Source organism: Chiloscyllium punctatum, chromosome 24, assembly GCF_047496795.1.
Source record: "Chiloscyllium punctatum isolate Juve2018m chromosome 24, sChiPun1.3, whole genome shotgun sequence".
Lineage (NCBI taxonomy): Eukaryota > Metazoa > Chordata > Chondrichthyes > Orectolobiformes > Hemiscylliidae > Chiloscyllium > Chiloscyllium punctatum.
In genome coordinates, this window is record NC_092762.1 from 81,208,793 (window position 1) to 81,229,864 (window position 21,072).

General features: G+C 41.0%; 1 protein-coding gene and 1 non-coding gene across 3 annotated transcripts in view; both read left to right on the plus strand.

The window, feature by feature from the left end:
• LOC140494746 (guanine nucleotide-binding protein G(I)/G(S)/G(O) subunit gamma-7-like) overlaps nucleotides 1-21,072 on the plus strand; it is a 172,181-nt gene that overhangs the window by 45,910 nt on the left and 105,199 nt on the right. The window lies entirely within an intron of this gene.
• LOC140494881 (U6atac minor spliceosomal RNA) lies at nucleotides 977-1,105 on the plus strand. Its single transcript, XR_011964055.1, has one exon. It is a non-coding gene; the product is annotated as a U6atac minor spliceosomal RNA (small nuclear RNA).

Consider the following 21,072-nt stretch of genomic DNA (forward strand, 5'->3'; position numbering starts at 1 on the left):
ATAAAATTGTGTGCTATCTCATACAGGTGCTATTTTGAAGAACAGCAAGGGGTTTATACTCATGTACTGGGGGATAGGGTGGAATTGCAATGTTACCAAAGCCATCATTCAGAATCACAGCTACTGTTCTGAGTACATGGTTTTGAATGCCACCACGGCAGAGAGTGAAATGGGGTCAAAATTGAGTGCAGAAAAGGAAATGGATTGCTCAAGCTCTCTGAAATGATGAGATGTTACAGAATATACATACTGAAGAATTGTATCTTACCAGGGCTTTCTGTATCCATTTAGGCATAGTTTCTTTTTAAAGAATTGTCTGCTTGTATGTAACTGCACAGTGGAATTCCGAGAAATAAACTTTTTATATTTTCAATGTTTTTGTTTGAATCCTTTCTTTCTAGTAACAGCTTCAGATCTGTTTGTGTTTGACTTGCAGAAAATTACTGCGCTGGGAGAATGAGCAAAGGAAATTGAAGACATTTGAAATAAGCACTAACTAGTGCTTGAACATGAATATTAAATTATGAGGAAGCAAGTTACATAAAAATGTAAAATATTTCTCGCTTATTGTAGAAAAATCTTCCGCTTCAGTCATGTTATTTCTGACCTGAGTACCAAATACTAGCAACACATACTATTCTGTCCACACTGAACTCAAGTTCATCTAATTTTGTTACAATTGAATATCTGCGGAATAAAAATCCCTTTGCATACTGGTGAGTTGGTGAAGAGAAACCCACATGATCCAGTCCCAAATTTGAGCAACTTGTTTTTTTGACCGTAATTAATAATTGAACTTTACATCCAGATATTGAGGCAAGTGAATATTTTGAAGGAGTTTAAATTTAGTTGATAACTAAAATTTCGAACGTGCATTTTTAAGAAGATTAAAAACTGGAGTTGATTTGTTTGGAACAGTAAGTGTGCATGAGTGATTTTACACAAATGTTGATAAGATTATCTGGGCTCACACAAGGTGGTTACTGACAGTCTATGAGAGAAGGTTAGCACTCCCCTTTGAGGATGGACAAAGTCCTAGTGGATTACAGCGCACAAATGGTTATGGCATTTCCATCTACTTCGTGGCATTAATCCCAGATGAGGTGGCCAAGTGGTTAAAGTGATGGGATTACTAATCCAGTGTGTTCTGAATGCATGGGTTCAAAAACCAGCTGATCGCTAGACTATTAATCCAGAAGCTCAGTTTATGTTCTTGGGGCCTGGCTTCAAATCTTGCCATAACCCATGAGCAGTAGCACAACCTAAAACTAAACAGAAGAAACATTTCAACTGAATATTAAGAGTGGCTTCTACTATATCTCATCTTATCATTTAAGACTCTGTTAGGAGTGGGGTGGGGGTGTGCTGTGATAATATATAACATGAAACTACCAATGTGATGGTAATAGCAACATTTTTGATTTTATAATTTTATTCAGTCATTTGTAAAGTGCTTATATAGAGTCATCGAGATGTACAGCACGGAAACAGACCCTTCGGTCCAACTCGTCCATGCCAACCAGATATCCTAACCTAATCTAGTCTCATTTGCCAGCACTTGGCCCATATCCCTCAAAACCCTTCCTATTCATATATACACCCAGATGCTTTTTAAATGTTGCAATTTTAACAGCCTCCACCACTTCCTCTGGCAGCTAACTCCTCCATACGTACACCACCCTTTGCATGAAAAGGTTGCCACATTGTTCCCTTTTACATCTTTTTCCCCCCTCACCCTAAACCTATACCCTCTAGTTCTGGACTCCCTCACCCCAGGGAAAGGACTTTGTCTATTTATCCTATCCATGCCCCTCATGATTTTATAAACCTTTGTAAGGTCACCCCCCAGCCTCCTCTCCAGGGAAAACAACCCCAGCCTGTTCAGCCTCTCCCTATAGCTCAAATCCTCCAACCCTGGCAACATCCTTGCAAATCTTTTCTGAACTTTTTCAAGTGTCACGTCTCCTTCCTATTGGAAAGATGTTCAGAATTGCACGCAATATTCCAACAGTGGCCTAATCAATGTCCTGTATAGCAGCAACATGACCTCCCAACTCCTATATCGGTGCTCTGACCAATAAAGGAAAGCACACCAAATATCACCTTCACTATTCTATCTCCCTGCGACTCCACTTTCAAGGAGCTATGAACCTGCACTCCAAAGTCTCTTTGTTCAGCAACGCTCCCTAGGACTTTACCAAAGTTCTGCTAAGATTTGCTTTCCCAAAATGCAGCGCCTCACATTTATCTAAATTAAACTCCATCTGCCACTCCACAGCCCATTTGGCCCATCTGATCAAAATCCTGCTCTAATTGGAGGTAACCTCCTTCATTGTCCACTACACTCCAATTTTGGTGTCACCTGCAAACTTACTAACTATACCTCCTATGTTCATATCCAAATTATTTATATAAATGATGAAAAGTGGTGGACCCAGCACCAATCATTGTGGCATTGCATTGGTCACAGGCCTCCAGTCTGAAAAACAGCGCTCTACCACCACTCTCTATCTTCTACTTTTGAGCCAGTTCTATATCCAAATGGCTAGTTCTTCCTGTATTCCATGAGATCTAACCTTGCTAAGCAGACTCCCATGAGGAACCTTGTCGAACGCCTTACTGAAGTCCATGTAGATCACTTCAACCACTCTGTTGTCATCAATCCTCTGTTACTTTTTCAATAAACTCAATCAAGTTTGTGAGACATGATTTCTCACGCACAAAACCATATTGACCATCCTTAATCAGTCCTTGCTTTTCCAAATACGTGTAAATCCTGTCCCTCAGGATTCCCTTGCCCACCACTGATGTCAGACTCACTGGTCTATAGTTCCCTGGCTTGACTTCCTCATCTTTCTTAAATAATGGTACCACATTACCCAACCCTCCAGTCTTCTGGCACCTCACCTGTGACTTTCAATGATGCAAATATCTCAGCAAGGGGCCCAGCAATCACTTCCCTAGCTTCCCACACCGATCCAGGATACACCTGATCAGGTCCTGGGGATTTATCCAACTTTATGCGCTTCAAGACATCCAGCATTTCCTCCTCTGTAATATGGATGTTTTTCAAGATATCACCATCTATTTCCCCACATTCTATATCATCCATGTCCTTCTCCACAGTAAACATTGATACAAAATACTCATTTAGTATCTCCTGCGGCTCCACACAAAGACTGCTTTGCTGATCTTTGAGGGGCCCTATTTGCCCCTAGTTACCGTTTTATCCCTTAATGTATTTGTAAAAACCCTTTGAATTCTCCTTAACCCTATTTGCCAAACCTATCTCATGTCCCCTTTTTATCCTCCTGATTTCCCTCTTCGTATACTCCTATTGCCTTTATACTCCTCTAAGAATTCACTTGAACTCTTCTGTCTGTACCTGACATATGCTTCCTCCTTTTACTTAACCAAACCCTTAATTTCTCTAGTCATGCAGCATTCCATATACCTACCAGCCTTTCCTTTCACCCTAACATGAATATACTGTCTCTAGACTCTAGTTATCTCATTTCTGAAGGCTTCCCATTTTGTAGCCATCCCTTTGAAAATTCTTTCCAAATACCATAAAAATTAGCCTTCCTCCAATTTAGAACTTCAGCTGTTAGATCTGGTTCATCTCTTTCCATCACTATTTTAAAACTAATAGAATTATGGTCACTGGCCCCGAAGTGTTCCCCCACTATCACCTCAGTGACCTGCCCTGCCTTATTTCCCAAGAGTAGGTCAAGTTCTTGCACCTTCTCTAGTACGTACATCCATATACTGACTCAGAAAATCCTTTGTGTACACACTTAACAAATCCCTCTCCTCTCACTGGGCGGCACGGTGGCACAGTAGTTAGCACTGCTGCCTCACAGCGCCAGAGACCCGGGTTCAATTCCTGCCTCAGGCGACTCTGGAGTTTGCACATTCTCCCTGTGTCTGCGTGGGTTTCCTCCGGGTGCTCCAGTTTGCTCCCACAGTCCAAAAATGTGCAGGTCAGGTCAGGTGAATTGGCCAAGTAAAATTGCCTGTAGTATTAGATGAAGGGGTAAATGTAGGGGAATTGGTCTGGGTGAGTTGCGCTTTGGCAGATTGGTGTGGACTTTTGGGCCAAAGGGCCTGTTTCCACACTAAGTAATCTAATCTAAACCCTTAACACTATGGCATCCCAGTCTATGTTTGGAAGTTAAAATCCCCTACCATAACCACCCTGTTATTCTTACAAATAACTGAAACGTCCTTACAAATTTGTTTCTCAATTTCCCGCTGACTATTAGGATGTCTACAATACTTATTTCTCAGTTCCACCCAAATAACATCTCTGGATGTATTTCAGGGAATATCCTCCCCAAGTACAGCTGTAATGCTTTCCCTCCTCTTTTGCCTCCCTTTCTATCCTTCCTGTAGCATTTGTATCTTGGAACATTTAAGCTGCCAGTCCGGTCCATCGCTGAGCCATACTTCTGTAATTGCGATGATATCCCAGTCGCATGTTCCTAACATGCCCTGAGTTCATCTGCCTTCCCTGGTAGGCCTCTTGCATTGAAATAAATGTAGTTTAATTAATTTATTGTTCTTTGTTCCTGCCTGCCCTGACTGTTTGACTTGCTTCTGTTCTTAATTGTACCAGTCTCAGATTGATCTCTTCCCTCACGATCTCCCTGGGTTCCCTCCCTCCCCTTTACTAGTTGATATCCTCCCGAACAGCTCGAGCAAATTTTCCTGCCAGTATATTAGTCCCCTTTCAATTCAGGTGTAATCCATCCTTCTTGTACAGGTCACCTCTACCCCAGAAGAAATTCCAATGACCAAAAGTGTGAATCGTTCTGCCATACACCAGCTCTTCAGCCACGCATTCATCTGCTCTATCCTCCTATTCCTACCCTCACTAGCTCATAGCACTGGAGGTATTCCAGATATTACTACCCTTGAGACCCTGCTTTTTAAATTCTTGCCTAACTTTCCATATTCTTCCTTCAGAATCTCATCCTTTTCCCTTTCTATGTCACTGGTACCAATGTGTATGACCTCTTGCTGCTCCCTCTCCCCTTTGAGACATCCTTGAGCCTGGCACCAGGGAGGCAACACACATTCTGATTTTTTTTTTTTGCTGCTGGCTGCAGAAATGTCCTTTTGTGCCCCCAAACACAATCGATCGCTTGGAACCTGATGTACCCCTCATTTCATTAGAGCCAGTCTTGATACCAGAAACTTGGCTGTTCGTGCTACATTCCCCTGAAAGTCCATCACTTCCGTACGTTTTCCAAAACAGCATACTTGTTTGAAATGGGGATTGAAGACTGAAGACTCCTGTACTACCTGCCTACCTCTTCTACCTTTCTTTGAGTTAACCCATCTACCTGACTGTATCTGCGGCTTTTCTCCCTTCCTATAACGACCGTCTATCACACCCCCTCGCTCTTGTAAATTCCTCACTGCCTTTGACTGGATTGGTTGGAGCGACAGTTAATGTGACAGCATTCGCAACAGCAACACTTAATTGCAGATATAATCCTCAGTAACCCTTAAACTCTCCTGAAGCTCTGACATCTGACAAGAAGTGCATATCACTCTACTAATGGCCATTTTCTCCTTCCAATCTACAGACCCAGAAAATAGCACTGTCTAAATGTAAATGGTCTGCAAAACACTGCTGCAGGCTAACCTGATATTTATGGCTTATATTTTTAAAATTAAATCAAGAGACAGATCCCAATAAAAACATATAAGCAAGAAAGATCCTACTGTACTCACTATTGTAGACTTACAGCAAGGCTATACTTAAAACTGTTTACTTATCTGTTTCTGTCTCAAACAGGTTCCTCCAAGATCAGTTGTGAATTTCGCTGTTTAAGTTTTCCTAGACACATTCTGATGTCCAGCAATACAACATTGCGCTTCTCTCTCTCTCTCTCTCTCTCTCTCTCTCTCTCTCTCTGACCATGTCTTTGCTGCCTTTGTCTGTCTTTCTCCCTTTTAAAAGTGCTGTTGTTCTGACTTTTTGTTTCAAAGTTCCAAAACAGTTGTATCTGTATATAAGACAGTAGTTGCTCCTCCTGGAATTCGAGGAGATCACCTCCAACACCTAAAATACCTCAAGAAAGGAGCAGCCTGTTCCAGCCAGAAAGTTTCCCATCTCCATCCTCCATCTTGGATTACCAGAATCCTTTGTATCTAATCAATACTGTTGGCTGAAGTAATTGCAGTTTTCAAAGTGATTTAGCACATCAAGAGTTCTTTTCGGAAGGGTCCACTAAAGCTCTGTTCCATACTGCTAGTGTTAAGAGATTGCTCTGCAACAAATGTTTCATCTTGTGTTAATTGAAATATTGAGGACTGCCGGAATTGGAGGTATTGTACTCCAAGAGTTTGTCTTGAAGAGTAAAGGATAAATTTTTGTTTAGTGTTGTGACTCAAAATAGCAAGTATTGTGCAATTGACATTTTCTGTTTATCTCTTTAACTGTCATTGCTCATCTTTATATAATGGGTAATGTAGCTAAAGCTGCTCTCCTACAATCCTTGAGGTTATGCAAACATGCACTTAGATTGGTTTGCTCAACTGCAGTGTTCTCTTAAGCAGATATCTTGTCAACACAACTGAGGGTCATGCATGAAGTCTAATGACTTGGTTGCTCGTAGGGTTTCTTCCTTGTTTATAATACTGTTGTAAAAAAAAGTGATAAGGTTTCTGTCATGAATACTTAGCCTTTAATATTGTACCAATTAATCGAGCTTTTTAGAAAATGAGATTTCCAGAATTTAATTTGCTTGAATGGTCATACGGGATTTGTCACTCTTGTTTCTTTATGACATTTTTCCGTGTACTCAATGGTTTCATCGCTTTTCATCAGTTCTCTTACTGATTATGTAAAATTCTGCGTGTTGGAAAGAGATGCCCAGTTTCTGCACAGGGGGAAACAGAAACTTTCTGAACTACAATTGGAACCCAGCCTGCTGAATTTTGCAAAGAACAAAGAAAATTGCAGCACAGGAACAGGTCCTTCGGCTCTCCAAGCCTGTGTCGATCCAGATCCTCTATCTAAACCTTGTCGCCTGTTTTCCAAGGATATGTATCCCTCTGCTCCCTGCCCATTCATGTATCTTTCCAGCTACATCTCAAATGATGCTATTGTGCCTGTCTCTACCACCTCCTCTAGCAACGTGTTCTTGCACCCACCACCCTCTGCATAAAGAACTTTCCATGCATATTTCCCTTAAATATTTCCCCCCTCATCTTGAACTTGTGACCCCTAGTGATTGAGTCCCCCACTCTGGGGGGGGAATGCTTCTTGTCTATACCTCATGATTTTGTAGACCTCAATCAGGTTCCCCCCTCAACCTTTGTCTTTCTAATGAAAATAATCCTAATCTACTCAACCTTTCTTCATAGCTCGTGCCCTCCATCCCAGGCAACATCCTGATGAACCTTCCCTGTAACCTCACCAAAGCATCCACATCCTTCAGGTATTGTGGCGATCAGAACTATATGCAGTATTCCAAATGTGGCTGAATCAAAGTCCCATACAACTGTAACATGACCTACCAACTCCTGTACTCAATACCCAACTGATGAAGGAAAGCATGCCGTATGCCTTCTTGACCACTCTATCACATCTTCAGGGAACAATGGACTTGAACACCCAGATCTCTCTGTACATCAATTTTCCCTAGGGCTTTTCCATTTATCATATAGTTTGCTCTTGAATTGGATCTTCCAAAATGCATCACTTTATATTTGCCCAGATTGAACTCCCATCTGTCATTTCTCCTCCAACTCTCCGGTCTATCAATATTCTGTTGCATTCTCTGATAGCCCCCTTCACTGTCTGCTACTCCACTCATCCTAGTGTCATCTGCAAACTTGCTAATGAGACCACGTATACCTTCCTCTAGATCATTTATGTATATCACAAACGCCACTGGTCTCAGTTTTCCGTTTTGAGAAATTCCCTTTTATTACCATTCTGTCTCCTGTTGCCCAGCCAATTCTCTCTCTATCTAGCTGGGACACCCTGGACCCCATGCAACTTCACTTTGTCCATCAACCTACCATGTGGAACCTTATGAAATGCCTCACTGAAGTCCATGTATATGACATCTACAGCCCTTCCCTCAATTAACTTTGTCACTTCCTCAAAGAATTTTATTAAGTTTGTAAGACGTGACTTTCCCTGCACAAAACCAGATGTAAATAGATCCTATCCCTCAGTGTCTTCTCTAGCAGCTTTCCTACCACTAACATCAGGCTCCCCAGTCTATAATTACCTGGATTATTCCTGCTACCCTCCTTCAACATTGGAACAACATTAGCAATTCTCCAGTCCTCTGGTACCTCACCCATGTTTAAGGATGCTGCAAAAATATCTGTTAAGGCCCCAGCTAATTCCCCTCTCACTTCCCTCAGTGACCTGGGATAGATCCCATCCAGACCTGGAGACTTCTCCAGCTTAAAGCCTTTTAGAATATCAAACACTTCCTCCCTCCTTATGCTGACTTGACCTAGAGTAATCAAACATCTATCCCTAACCTCCACATCTGTCATGTCCCTCTTCTCAATGAATACTGATACAAGTATGCATTAAGAAACTCACCTATTTTCTCTGACTCCATACATAACTTTCCTCTTTTGCCCTTGAGTGGGTCAGCCTTTTCTCTGATTACCCTCTTGTTCTTTATATACAAATAAAATGCTTTGGGATTTTTCGGTTTGCTGAAGATATTTCAAGACTCCTTTTCGCCCCCTTAATTCCTCATTTCAGACTGATCCTACTTTTCTGATATTCTTCCAAAGCGTTGTCTGTTTTCGGTTGCCTAGACCTTCTATGTCTGCTTCCTTTTCCTCTTCGCTCGTCTCGTAATTTCACCTGTCATCCATGGTTCTCTAATCTTGCCATTTCTGTCCCTCATTTTCATAGGGACGTGTCTGTGGTGCACTCTAATGAACCTTTCTTTAAAAGCCTCCCATATATCAAATGTGGATTTACCCTTAAACAGCTGCTTCCAATCCACATTCCTCAACTCCTGCTGAATTTTGCTGTAGCTGGCCTTCCCCCAATTTAGTACTCTCCCTTTAGGACCTCTCATCTTTGTCCATGGGAATTCTAAAATTTATGGAATTGTGATCATTATTCCCAAAGTAATCCCTTACTGAAACTTCAACCGCCTGGCCAGCCTCATTCCCCAGCACCAGGTCCAGTATGGCCCCTTCCCAAATTGGACTATTTACACACTACTTCATAAAATCCTCCCAAATGCTTCTTACAAATTCTGTTGCACCGAAACCTCTAACACTAAGTAATTCCCAGTCAATGGTGGGAAAATTAAAATCTCCCATCATCGTCACTACCCTGTTGTTCCTACATCTTTCTGTAATCTATCTACATATTTGTATCACTATCTCGCACTGTCTGTTGGCAGGCCTGTAGTACAGCCCAAACATTGTTGCCTCACCCTTCCTATTTCTGAGCTCTGCCCATATTGCCTCACTGCTAAAGTCCTCCATAGTGCCCTCCTTCAGCATAGCTGTGATCTCCTCTCTGACTAGAAATGCAACTCCTCCACCCCTTTTACCTCCCTATCTATCCTGCCTGAAGCATCTATATCCTGGAATATTTAGTTGCCAATCTTGTCCTTCCCTCAACCAAGTCTCAGTAATAGCAATAAGATCATACTCCCAGGTACTAATGCAAACCCTAAGTTCATCTGCCTTACCTGTTACACTCGCATTAAAACAAATGCACCTCAGGCCACCTGTCCCTTTTGCGTTCATCATCTGTTCCCTGTCTACTGTTCTCTTTAGTCACACTGACCTTATTATCTAGTTCCTTATCGGCTTTTAGTTACTACCTCTTTACTATCCACTAACCACCTCATTTGGTTCCCATCCCCCGCCACATTAATTTAAACCCTCCCTAATAGCATTAGCAAAAGCATCCCTAGGATGTTGGTTCCAGTCCTGCCCATGTGTGGACCATCTGATTTGTAATAGTCCTACCTCCTCCAGGACCGGTTTCCCCCATGTCCAAAAAACCTGAGCCCCTCCTGCACCATCTCTCAAGCCACTCATTCATCCTGTTTATTCTTTCATTTCTACTCTGGCTAGCACGTGGCACTAGTAGCCATCCTGACATTACTACCTCTGAGGTCCTAAATCCTGTTTGTAGGACCTCATCCTGTTTATTACCTATATCATTGGTGCCCCCTTCAATCAGAATGTCCTGTAGCCGATCTGAGACAACACTGACACATGTACCTGGGAGGGAACGTACCATTCAGGAGTCTTGCTTTCAACCACAGAACCACCTGTCTACCCCCCCCCCCCCCCCCCTTACAAATTGAATCCGCTATGATGATAGTCCTTCCACTCTTTTTCCCACCCTTCTGTACAGCAGAGCCAGCCACAATGCCATGAACCTGGCTACTGCTGCCTTTCGCTGGTGAGCCATCTCCCCAACAGTATCCAAACTGTATACCTGATTGCAGTCTTCAGGAGGTTTTTTTTCGAAGTTGCTTTAACGATTTAGATTTTTAAAAGCCTTTATTTCTAGAGATTTGTTCATGAGTTTATCCAGGTGAAAGTTTTATTGTCATTGTTTTAAAAAGAACAATACCTGCTTTAATGAGATTTGGCAGATTCCCAAATGTTTTTGCTCACCGCTTCACACAAGTTACTTGCAAAGTGGGAGACTGAACTTTCTTACTGCTGTTTAATTGTGAAAATGTTTTATTTTGAGCATTGACATCACCTGTTAAAAACAAAGCATACTGTTGCCTCATTGCAATGTACATAACTGTGTATGTTGGTGATTAGGGACCCAAAACATGGTACTAAAGAGTTGAAAAAGGCTACTTCTCCTGGATAATACAGGTTTTGCTGGTAGTATAATTATTAACATTTTTAAAAATTCATTTTGATTGTTACTTGCAAGCCTTTTAGCAGCAAAGTTAATGGCAGCTAGCCATTTACTGTTAAAATGCAGTTTTATGAAAACTATTGTTTAAAATATGGCTTTGAAAAATAATAGCTGATGGACTGTTATTGACTTCATACCTATTCCTTTTTCAAACTTATTCATGTGTACAGAATTTTCTCATTTGTATGCAAAAAAAGGACTATTATATCTCTGCAAAGAACAAATAAACCTTTAATTTCCTTCCAAAACAAAACATGAACATTGAAAATCAAAAATGCTGCAAGCATTCAGGTGGGATAACATCTGTGAAAAGTGGCAAACAGCTAATATTTTGATTGATCTTTCAAGATATACAAGTCCTCCTTAAAGGATGAATGGGGATAGACTGATGGGGTGCTTGGGAGAGAAAAAAAAGCAAAGGCAAGATCTGATGAGAATGGAAGACAGAAGGAATATTTGTGTTGAGCAAAAGAGTGGTAAAGGCATAGGTTTTAAAAGATGGATATAAAGGTGTAAATGTGATAGCCAGAGCATTGCCAATAGCAACCATCTAGTGGGAAAAAATACAAGCAATGGTTATGTTCTGAAGTTGTTGAATTCAGTGGTCAGTCTGAAGGCTGCAAAGTATCTAATGGTAGGATGATGCACATTATAAATGAATTTTAATGGATAGGGGACCAAGGCAGATTTGGAGTAGCTCCAAAAAATTAAAATAAGTGACTGAGAATTTGGATTATGCTTGTGACCCCATCCGAGATATTCCTTAACCTGATCACTGGAGCTGCATTTGACTATCCTCCTGTAGAATCATAAAATTCCTACAGAAGGCCACTCAGTCCATCAAGTCCATAACTAACCCTCCGAAGAGCATCCCACCCAGACCCGCCTCCCCACCCTATCCTTGTAACCCTGCATTTCCCTTGGCTAACGCAGCTAGCCTCCACAGCACTGGACACTATGCGCAATTAGCATAGCCAATCCACCTACACTGCTCATCTTTGGACAATGGGAGGAAACCATAGTACCCAGAGGAAACCCACGCAGACAGTTGCCCGAGATCCCTATCCTTTGAGGCAGCAATGCTAACTACTGAGCCACTATGCCAACAGAAACGTTAACTCTAGATTACAGAGGAGGAAGTGCTGGATGTCTTGAAACAGTTAAAGGTGGATAAATGCCCAGGACCTGATCAGGTGTACCTGAGAACTCTGTGGGAAGCTAGAGAAGTGATTGCTGGGCCTCTTGCTGAGATATTTGTATCATTGATAGTCATGGGTGAGGTGCCGGAAGACTGGAGGATGGCAAACATGGTGCCACTGTTTAAGAAGGGTGGTAAAGGCAAGCCAGGGAACTATAGACCGGTGAGCCTGACCTTGGTGGTGGGCAAGTTATTGGGAGGGAATCCTGAGGGACAGGATGTACATGTATTTGGAAAGGCAAGGACTGATTCGGGATAGGCAAACTGGCTTTGTGCGGGGGCAATCATGTCTCACAAACTTGATTGAGTTTTTTGAAGAAGTAACAAAGAAGATTGATGAGGGCAGAGCAGTAGATGTGATCTATATGGACTTCAGTAAGGCGTTTGACAAGGTTCCCCATGGGAGACTGGTTAGCAAGGTTAGATCTCATGGAATACAGGGAGAACTAGCCATTTGGATACAGAACTGGCTTAAAGGTAGAAGACAGAGAGGGTGGTGGTGGAGGGTTGTTTTTCAGACTGGTGGCCTGTGACCAGTGGAGTGGCACAAGGATCGGTGCTGGGCCCTCTACTTTTTATCATTTACGTAAATGATTTGGATGTGAGCATAAGACTTAGTTAGTAAGTTTGCAGATGACATCAAAATTGGAGGTGTGGTGGACAGCGAAGAGGGTTACCTCAGATTACAAGCAGGATCTGGACCAGATGGGCCAATGGGCTGAGGAGTGGCAGATGGAGTTTAATTCAGATAAATGCGAGATGCTGCATTTTGGGAAAGCAAATCTTAGCAGGACGTATACACTGAATGGTAAGGTCCTAGGGAGTGTTGCTGAACAAAGAGACCTTGCAGTGCAGGTTCATAGATCTTTGAAAATGGAGTCGCAGGTAGATAGGATAGTGAAGAAGGCGTTTGGTATGCTTTCCTTTATTGGTCAGAGTACTGAGTACAGGAGTTGGGAGGTCATGTTGCGGCTGTACAGGACATTGGTTAGGCCACTGTTGGAATATTGCGTGCAATTCTGGTCTCCTTCATATCGGAAAGATGTGAAACTTGAAAGGGTTCAGAAAAGATTTACAAGGATGTTGCCAGGGTTGGTGGATCTGAGCTACAGGGAGAGGCTGAACAGTCTGGGGCTGTTTTCCCTAGAGCGTCGGAGGCTGAGGTTTACAAAACCTTAGAGGTTTACAAAATTGAGGGGCATGGATAGGATAAATAGACAGGGTCGAGGAGTCCAGAACTCGAGGGCATAGGTTTAGGGTGAGAGGGGAAAGATATAAAAGAGACCTAAAGGGCAACGTTTTCATGCAGAGGGTGGTACGTGTATGGAATGAGCTGCCAGAGGATGTGGTGGAGGCTGGTACAATTGCAACATTTTAAGAGGCATTTGGATGGGTATATGAATAGGAAGGGTTTGGAGGGATATGGGCTGGCAGGTGGGATTAGATTGGGTTGGGATATCTGGTTGGCATGGATGGGTTGGACCGAAGGGTCTGTTTCCATGCTGTACATCTCTATGACTCTATAACTCGATCATTAATGTGGACAAGACTGTCCAGCAAATAAAGCATACAAAATGGAGTTATGTTAAGTGCACAGATGTATATGAGGGGGAGCAGTGACTTTGGAAAGTAGAGAAGAAAGGGAAGTTACCTTGTCAGTGTTATCAAGCTGGAGGTTGATGGAATGTAAGGTGAGGATAAGGTGAACCTGTTTGTGGTTCTGCAAGGGAGGAAAACAAGCAGGTACAGTAAATTTCAGTATCAGTAAAATTGGATAGAGATCCTAGGTTGAAGAAAAGAATTGCTATTGGAGTTTGGTTCATCACAATGGATGTGTCAGGATTTTTTTAAAAAAAGGAATCCAATCCTAACAGAACTTTAGGAAGACTAATTAAGTTAGCAGTGGGGTTCTGAAAGCTTGGATTAGATACTGGTTAATGGTGTAACATCAGAAATGGCAACAGGAATATTGCGAAAGTGAAGGGAGTTGAAGAGTTAAGACTAAAATTAGCAGCAGCCTAAGTAGGAATGGAGCAAAATGTTAATCATATATCTTGGTGAACAGCTTGTATATTGATGCTCTGTATGGTCATAGTGTTGAATGATAATTCAATGCAAGAGCAAGTTCAGCTACAAACAAAAATAAAAATTGCTGAAAGATCTCAGCAGGTCTGGTAGCATCCACACTAGGGAATCTAATCTAATCTAATCTGCGGAGAGAAATCCGAGCTAATGTTTCAGATCCAGTGACTGCGCTTCAGAATTGATGGTAGTTAGGAAAGAAAAATCAATTTTTATGCAGAGGCTAGAGTGGGGGGAGGATAGAGCCCAATGATAGAAGAATAGTTAGACAGATAAAATGGATAATGGTCAACTTAGGTGAACGAATGGCTGCTAATGGGGACTGTTAGTACCAATGGGGACCTTGGAGAAAGGATAGTCTGGACATAGGCCCTGCCTGTTCAATCATAAAGCAGATGGAAACCAGGAAGGGAAACTGTTCGAGGAATTTTATGGCACCTTCCTCACCTGCAAAACTGCTAGTGGGGAAACACCCACTTCTACCCTTAAATACTGTTTGTGAGACATGAACTTTACAATTATGACCAGAGTTGCCACTGACCAGAAATTGTTAAAGCAGTGGGAAGTGTTTTCATGCATACGTGACACACATCCATCACTGATTATTGGAAAACTCAAATAATTTTGATGCTTTCCTTCGCCACCTGCCCTTTAAAGGCAAGAAAAAACCTGTTTTCATCACCATGTTATAGAGTCACAGAGATGTACAGCACAGAACAGACCCTTTAGTTCAACTCGTCCATGCCAACTAGATATCCGGATAAATCTAGTCCCATTTGCTAGCATTTGGCCATTTTCCCTCTAAACTCTTCTTATTCGTATACCCATCCAGGTGCCTCATTTCCAAGCATTTTGCAGCCACCAACCACTTTTTGAAGTGTAGGAATTGTTTTGGAACTACTGTAGTGAATGGTTGCAAAATCACAATTGCAACAGTAATCTTGGAGACTGAGCTATTCAGTTTGTTACCACCTGACAAATACATGAACTTCTTTGGCTTGAGCAGGTCAGAAGGTTGTCAAGTTCCATAGCACTGTTCTGTATGAAAAGCTCGTCCCAATGATACTTTTCACAACTTTACTGCAACGATGCTTGCAAATATAACATAAAGACTCTAAAATAGAATTTAAATGCACCTGGGAATCCACACTTTACCACAAAGAAAAATAGGGATACCTGTGTGCAATTCCTGATGAAGGGCTTGTGCCTGAAACGACAACTGTTCACCTGGCCTGCACATCTTTGGATTGTGGGAGGAAACCAGAGCACTCAGAGGAAACCCACACAGGCACAGAAAGAATGTGCAAACTCCACACTGACAGTTGCCTGAGGCTGGAATTGAACCCAAGTCCCTGGTACTGAGGCAGCAGTGCTAACCACTGAGCCACCGTGCTGCTCAACTGCTAATGGTTTTTGAATTAGAATATTTATCGCAGGACAGAGAAGGAAGGTGGTACACCAGCCATTCTCCTGGATTGAACTTTTATAATAACAACAAACATTTGGTAAAGATATGGCTGTGCTCTCATTTTATACTTTCATGTTCTGGAGATTACAATCAATTTGGGTCAGGGTGACAAACTGATTTTCACTCTCTTGCATTTATTCAGAGATGTGGCCCAGACTCTGCCAAGCTGTACTTGGCACATTGCTAAGTGTTGTACAAAAATAGAATATTGCAGATGCTGTTCAGTTCTGATGAAGAGTAAGAATCCAATACATAATTCTGTTTTTGTCTCCAGTGATTTTGTGGGATTTGCTGTGTATTGCCAGCATTTTTGTTTTTTAAAATCAGGAGATCAACGCACGTCTTGATGTTCGATTTTTATTTTTGCAGAAGCCTAACATTGCTGATATTGGAAATGCTAATTTTATATCTACAGCTTTGATTGTGGAAACACATTGTCACTTCTTAGAATTTAAAAAGATGGCATTTACAAACATTGGTCATTTCAAAGTGCTTTACAGCAAATAAAGGACTTTTGAAGTATTATTATTGTAGCATGGGAAAAACAGCAAGCACTGTGCTGAAAGTAATATGAGAATAGTGAGATATTTTTCTTTAAGTTGCTGATTTGAGAGTGATTACCAGGGATATTGGAATAAAATTCTCTTGTTTTTCAATATAGTCCAAAGCATCTTTAATGATCATTTTGGGAGTATTTTGTTAATGTGGTTTTATGTCTGCGTTAAAGAGTTTGGGTTCAAGTCAGACTGGTCGAGGAGAAGACAAAGTCAGTGACTGTCAGTAGGTTAGGGCCTTTATTTTAAAGCACTACAATACATTGGAGCCTGGTATACCTCTGATTACAATGTTACTGTTGCATTTATTGAAAGACTATTCTGTAACCTGTACGACCTAATACTCATCAGTCTGCTCCACATTGAGTTTCTCATCAGAGTTCCTATCTAATGAACTGTGCTCATACTGTGCTATTTATGCCCAGTGAGGAATATCCATGACATGATTACAAGGTTGCTCTAGGGTCTATACCCCCTATGCAGCAAAGTAGCTCGGGCTTTAGGTAACATTTCAACAATGCAGATTTCAGCACACCCAATGCAATGGAAGTTGAGCCTGCTGGTTCTGATTTAAGTTGAATGTGTTATAAGCTAAGCTACATCTGTCACTTTTCTGAAAAACACAGGAGAATGGAAATCAACTCTGACCCAAAAAAGTTTGGTATTATCTTCCTCCTCTAGTTTATTTGCATTTATCTAATCTTTTGCATCCCAGACAATACTCATGGGTTGTTTCATTTGTGATTCTTGTAAAAATACATACACTGCTTTCACCAGTTACCCAGGGCAGTGTACAAGTCTCAGCTAACTTCATCAGTGACCTTCAATCCATGATCAGGCCAGAAATGAATCCATTTGTTGACTGCATAATGTTTAGTTCAGATTGCAGTTCCTTAAGTACAGTAATTAGGAACTTGAGGCGGGGGAAAAAACTGGTTGCTATTTAGATTTGACTAATGACTGATCAACTCCATTATAAGAGAATCTAACTATCTCGCCAAGAAATAAAATGAAATTGTTATCACGAAATTGTCCACTATCAATATCCTGAGGAGTCACTTTGATTACATAAATGTTGTGGCTAATAGAGCAGATCAGGGTTGAATATGTTGTGTCAACCCACTCAACAACTGAACTCTGCAAATTTTCCTTACTCACCTGCATGGAGCAAATCAGGAATGATGCGTTGCTGTCCACTTTTTTTTGGATCATGGGGCTTTACTGGCATTCTGAATTAGAGATCATGAGGACAAAGCCATATGTTTGATTTTCACCTCATTGAACCTAAAAATCCACCCCACTCAACTATGTGCAATGGTCGCAGTCTGTGTATTGTGAAAGTATCTTCCGCAACAGTTTGCAAGCCCATGTAAAATTATTATGGTAAGGATTCTTATCCATACTCTTTCTTTAATCAGTTTCCCTTATATCATAGTCTGGATTTGTCTATAGAGACTAATCACTTATGTACCACGCCAGGATAATCCTTCAGATCTCAATTCCTTTGAGAGGAGTTTGAGAGGTAGATGAACAGTTAAAGAAATGCAAATTCCAGCATCTAAAAGATACCTAATTGCAAGGAAGGGCAAACATTTCTCTTCAAAAGAGTTTAAAATTCCAGGGTATTTTTAAAACCGAATACTTTCCAAAGCATTTCAGTGAACGCTAGCGCACCTGACTTCTGCAAATCTCGCCTTGTACTTGCATTCTGTGAACAAAATAACTTTGTGGAATTGCAATCATTGGGGCTTGGCTGTAAGAGATGGAGTAAAACCAGCATCTGCTGAGCTTTGAAAGGAAATTTGTGTGCATGTGTGTAATTGTTGTAATGGAGTGTGTTAGGGTATGCAACATTTTAATCTTGGTCCTCATCTGTGGGAAGTAGGCTGAGCTAGTTGTGACCTTTTATACAAAAAGAAAACAACGTGGGCAGGTTATAATGTAGCAGAGTATCTGCATTTGAGACTTTGATCTGTAGTTCGTAAAGAGCAAATTGAGCCAACCCTGTGTAGGTTTAAAAGCTTTCTCCGACTTTGACACAGTAACCTCAGAGACGCTACTCAAAACAGCATGTGACCTCCTGTAAGTGAGGTGGAGCCAGGCAATAAAGCAACTGCCACAATGCAGGAAGTGAGTACAATTAAACATTTCCCAGCAATAACGCAAAGCTTTTGTTTAAAGCTGTCTGGACTTCAGTGCCCTTTTAATCAAATCTCCCTTTCCTCCTTCGCGCCCTTCATTACCGCCAACATAACTACTGAACTTTTTTTGTGCAGCTTTGCATTGCATTAATTGTTTCTTTACAAGATGCGTTAATTCTTTCTCACCACAGGTACTCCCAAATCTAAGTATGCCCAGCATTTTCTATTTCTCTGATTTTCCAACATTTTCAACACTTGTTTAATGGCGTGATTTTTCAAAAAAAAGATTCAAGTTCTCAGTGTCATGAGCAGCACTGCTTTATCAGCATACAATGAAAAAGGGTTCATCTAATTTGCTGCTTTGAATTGTTGTGTATGCAAACATTGTGACCAATGTCAATACCTGTACTTCAAAAGTAATGCTTTGTTTGCAGCAGGTGTTTTGCAAATACATAAATGTTACTCGTTCTTTTTACAGTGCTTCCAACTTTAGAAATGTAGTTTTAATGTATTCTGCAGCAGCCAAGCTACAGTAACTATCCAAAGCAGTAGATAGTTGCACACAATATTTCTTATTCTCAATTTTGTATTCTCCATCTTGTTTCATCCATTTCTGATAGTGAAAACAGTTGGAGAGGAATGTATACAGCCACAAAGGGTAACTATAAAGCCAAAACTCATGAAATTACAGAAAGATCTGTGTGCTTCTGCTGTAGAAGAATGAATCATTCAGCAAGAATATTTTTCATTTTGATAATTCTTGGTTTGAAAATAATCAATTATAATTAAAAATGCATTGTTTTAGACTGGTGAGATTTTGATCTCTACAGAAATATTTTAGAGGACAGTTTAACAAAATATTTTTACACATAACAGAAACTCTCAAATGTTACTTTTTCCAGGAAGTAATTCAAAATTAATTTTAAACTGACCATTTGAATACTAATTGATTGTAAGAATAGGTGGGGAAATTCAGACTGCTGGTTTTGAATTGAGTCACTCAAATACCTACTGTGATATACATAAACATTTTTGAATATGTTTGTATAGATTTGAATACTAGAATACATCAATTCCATTACCTCTCTGTGATACCACAGTCCCAAAATGTGTCTTTGCTGTGAGCTGTTATATGCCTCTGTAAGATAATTTGCAGTAACCTAAAACAGGCTATGTGAGCCCAAGTGCAGACTGGACTCTTGCTTGTTGCCCCCTTCTCACCTGGTTGTGATTTCCCCAGTGGTGTTGTGAAATATATCTTGTCAATTCCTGTTAGCATTTTGTTTCTTGAAAAAAAATTTTTTGTTTGCCTTTCAGTAGATTCCTAACACTTCAATTTGTGCTGTTTAATGAATATTGTACCTTTTTTAAATCCCTCCATGAGTGGGACTATTTGCACATGGCCATAAAAGGAGGATGGTAACTTGGATACTTAATTAACCTAGGAAAATAAACCTAGTGATGATTTGGAAATGTTTTGACAGGAGAGAAGCTTTCAGTGAGAAAGCTTTCAGGAGTCAGTTTTCAAGGGCAGCCACGCCATGTGGGAAATTTGAGTGTATCAAGCTGCACTGTTGGGCAAAAAAAGGACATTCATTTTGTGGGTTCTCTGTGCTCATCAGTGTTAACCATTCCCTTTACCTATCCCCTCCCCCAAAAAAACAACAGACATGCACAGGCACTCTTTCCAACTCTCCAAGATTACCTTCACTCACTTGTGTCCAGCTCCATGTGATTATCTTCATTGGGAATTGTGTGTAGGTCCAGCAGTGGCATTGTTCTTGATTGGTGCTGTTGACTTCTTAGATGCCAGTCATTTGATGCCAGAGGGATGGATATTCTAGTTCCAGCATATTAATAGTCAATTGACTGTTGTATTTCAGTGCAGCAGTTGTTGTTCTCCTGGGTAGGCTCCCCAAAGAGTATGACACACTGTAAAGTCCATCCCACTAATTCACTTAGATTAGCTGGCTGCTTAGTGAATGACCCCATTCAGGCCACAAGTGTGACTTCAGGCTTCTAGTTGCTTGTCATTTAGATTTTCAACCACAAGTCCACTCTTAACTCTCAGTTCTCTGCCTCCGACTGAATCGTAGACATTTACAGCACAATGAGAGGTTATTCAGTACACTGTGTTTTCCCTGGTCAACAAAGATTAGACTATGCTCATTCCATTTTCCAGTTGTTGGCCTATAGCCCTGGAGGCTATGGTAATGCATGTGCATACCTAAATATTGCTTAAAAGTTAGAGTTTCTGACTCTGGCAGTGAGTGAACACATTTCTCCTCCGTTCTCCTCTTGGACTTCTACCTCTTACCTTAAATCTGTGTCACTTAGTTACTGACCCCCTATACAAATGGAAAATGTACTTTCCTATCAATCTTTTATACTTCTATAAGGTTCACTCTCGATCTTTGTTCCAGGGTAAACAACTCCAGCGTATTCAAAAACAAATGCAGAAATTGCTGGAGACACTCAGTAGATCCGGCAACATCAGTGAAGAGAAATCACGAGTTAACAGTTCAGGTCTGGTGACCCTTCCTCATATGCGTTTTGAACCATTAACTCTGAGTTCTCTTCACAGATCCTGCCAAACCTGCTGAGCTTTTCCGGGAATTTTTGTGTTTTGTTTCTGATTTACAACATTCACAGTTCTTTTGGTTTTTATCCAGCATATTCAGACTTAGCTTATGGCTCAGGCCCTCCGTCCAGGCAGCATTTTGGTA